Consider the following 2920-nt stretch of genomic DNA (forward strand, 5'->3'; position numbering starts at 1 on the left):
AGCTCCCTGATAGGGAGGATGGGCTGTACTTCCAGGTGAGCTCCCAGGTCCCACCAGGTTAGAATGTGCCTTCTTCAATCAGAATAAAACAATCATGGTTAACAGAACATAATTCATATTTCTTACAATTATAGTTGGTCCCCAATATTCTATTTCTGTCCCTACCACAGTCACATCACTGTCCTGCTCAAGAGTCTTTAATGGTTCTTTTTTTTTTTATAGGACCAACTTTTATTTAAGACCAAACTTTTTTTTTTAATCTATTTTTTATAGATTTTTTACAGAGAGGAAGGGAGAGGGATAGAGAGTTAGAAACATCGATGAGAGAGAAACATCGATCAGCTGCCTCCTGCACACTCCCCACTGGGGATGTGCCCGCAACCAAGGTACATGCCCTTGACTGGAATCGAACCTGGGACCCTTGAGTCCGCAGGCTAACGCTCTATCCACTGAGCCAAACCGGTTAGGGCAAGAACAAACTTTTAAAAGTAAAAATGAATGAAACCATGTGAGATGAAGATATAAAGACAGAAATTCAATGTAGAAAAAAAGGTCTTGCTGGGAAACAGTCGAGGAGAAAGGCTAGAGACATTTCACAGGCCCACAGGAAGCTCACCTTGTAAACAGGAGTAAGCTGCTACCGATGTCCCCCACACCATCAGGGTTTCATTTTGCTCAGCCTGAGATCTCGCTCAACTTCAAACTGCCTGTGATCCACTCCGTCTAGAAAAGCTTTCCGTTCAATGTACCCTTCCTTTCCTCGATTGTGGATGGCTAGTTCTTCACCAAACCCTCTTCCTCCTTGAAGCTCTCCCAGTCCAATTTGGGCTTCTCTAGGGTGCATCTTCTGCTTCTTGGCTCCAATTTTCCCCAAAAGGCTACTCATTCCACTTGATCTTTTTAATCCTGACCCAGCAGGGATGATGCCAGAATTGAAGGGACATTAGTCTGTGGTTTTTCTTTCTCATTTTGCTCGAAGAAGGATTTGGCCTATTTAGATGTAATAATCCACTTCCTCAGTCACCCTGACTTCTTCACCAGTAAAATCAAACACTTGGATGATTTTAACTTTTTCTTTAGGTTTCTCTAGCTCTTCTGCTTTGACCAACAGTTCATTTGAAGTAGTCTCTTCAGTCTCTTCTCTTTTTTTTAACTTGTAGACTCAAGGGCACTTTTGATTTTGGTGCCACATCGTTGAGGAAGCTGGCCCACAGCCCATCCTCCTTTTCCCTTGCATCCTCGGACCTGGTGCCTTCTTGCTCTGCAGCTGTGTCTTCCTCCTCATTGCTGCTTCCTCCAGATTCCCCACTGACATGCTCCTCTTCCTCTTCTTCCAATGAGAGGCCACCTTGTCTTCTCTTTCTGGCAGGAATGCTCTGAGCCTTCCCCCCCCCCCCCTTTGGTTTTCTGTGTTTGCTGTCTCAGTGTCAGCATTTGTCTTGCTGAACAGGGTGGACCACAGGGGATGGGACAAGACCATAACCTTAGATGGCATTCAAGGTCGAATTATTATTATTCAAAATAAAAGGCAAGTAAATGGGAGGCACTCACATCCTATATGTCTTTGTTAAAAAGTATTCTGGATCATTTCTAATTTTTGAGCCACCATGATCCGAGTCTTTTTTGCTGTTTGTCTTAAGTTGTTTTTTTTTGCATCTGATATAACAATTACATACCAGGAACAAAAGTACAAGGAAGAATCTGAGGGGGCACAAGTATCTACTATTATCCAGAAGTTCTCATTTTTCTTCTGGGAAGTTAATTTCATCTATTCTTATATTTAGACAATATTCATCTAAAATACTCATCTAGATTAAATCTATATATAATTCTGTGGGAAACTGATATAGGGTTAAGCCTTGGACTGACCTGCTGGCAAAGTCACAAACAAGTCCTACCTTAAAGGGCACAGTCCTCTTAGCATAATTAAGCTTGATCTTATAACACTCCCTAGATCTTATCTGGGAAGCTAATGGGCTGAGGAAGTGCAAGAACAGTGTAAACAAGTGAAACTCACAAGAACTGTGTAACTATGGTAACCACTACCTTGTTTACTCCTCACTATAAAAAGCTTGGTGAGGCCTGAGCACAGTGGAAGTCCTTCCTCTTGAGTTGGACTTGCTCGCCTGGTCCCCCAATATTTCCAAATTATCTTGTGTCTTTTCTATTTCATTTGTGTGCAGCTCCACTTCCAGACCCGAACCCTGAACCACGCAGGACGTGGAGGGAAACACTTACGACATAATTCTACCAGGGAAATTATTACAGAGGTGTTCTTGCAGACGTTTGTCCAAGGTAGGTCCTTTATAATAGATACTAGAGACCCTAGTAATGTCATCCAGAGGCTGAAAATTGACCTCATGCAATACACAAACACATACACATAAAGACCAAACACATAAAGACCCTAACATAATTCAAACTACTACTTTTTGCAGAGAAAACACAAGAATTTTTTCCTCGAAAATAAATTTCCATACCTCATGCATTCTATTATCACAACCATGTAATTTCTCCCAACTTAATTTGAACTTTTAACTCTTAGAAGCCTCAGTTGCCAATAATAACCAAAATAAAATAAAATAAGTGACCAGTATTCCTTAGATTGACGTTTATGACCACATTTTAAACACACTCTCACTTTCAAGAAACACACCTTCAAGCACCAGACATTCTATCAAAAGCTTAAATTCATATTACAGACTTTCAGCAAAAGACAAAAGCAGGCGAATTTAAAGACTTACTTAGCAATCAATGTTTCAGTATTTCATGTTATTTCAAAATATCTAGAAATTCAATAACCTAATTGAAATGTACTGATTTAGAAAGGAGCGGTTGGGATAAGCTGACAGTGACTTGTTCGGGTGGCTCTCTTCCAGAGGTCGTATTTTAAAATGGCCCGACCGGCGTTCCAGGCGTT

The 2920-nt window shown here is 41.0% G+C and overlaps 1 pseudogene; it reads right to left on the reverse strand.

The window, feature by feature from the left end:
* Positions 1–655: 655 nt before the first annotated feature.
* LOC102426057 lies at positions 656–2243 on the reverse strand (annotated as a pseudogene).
* Between the last annotated feature and the right edge of the window lie 677 nt (positions 2244–2920).

Source organism: Myotis lucifugus, unplaced genomic scaffold (assembly GCF_000147115.1).
Source record: "Myotis lucifugus unplaced genomic scaffold, Myoluc2.0 scaffold_944, whole genome shotgun sequence".
Taxonomy (NCBI): Eukaryota; Metazoa; Chordata; class Mammalia; order Chiroptera; family Vespertilionidae; genus Myotis; species Myotis lucifugus.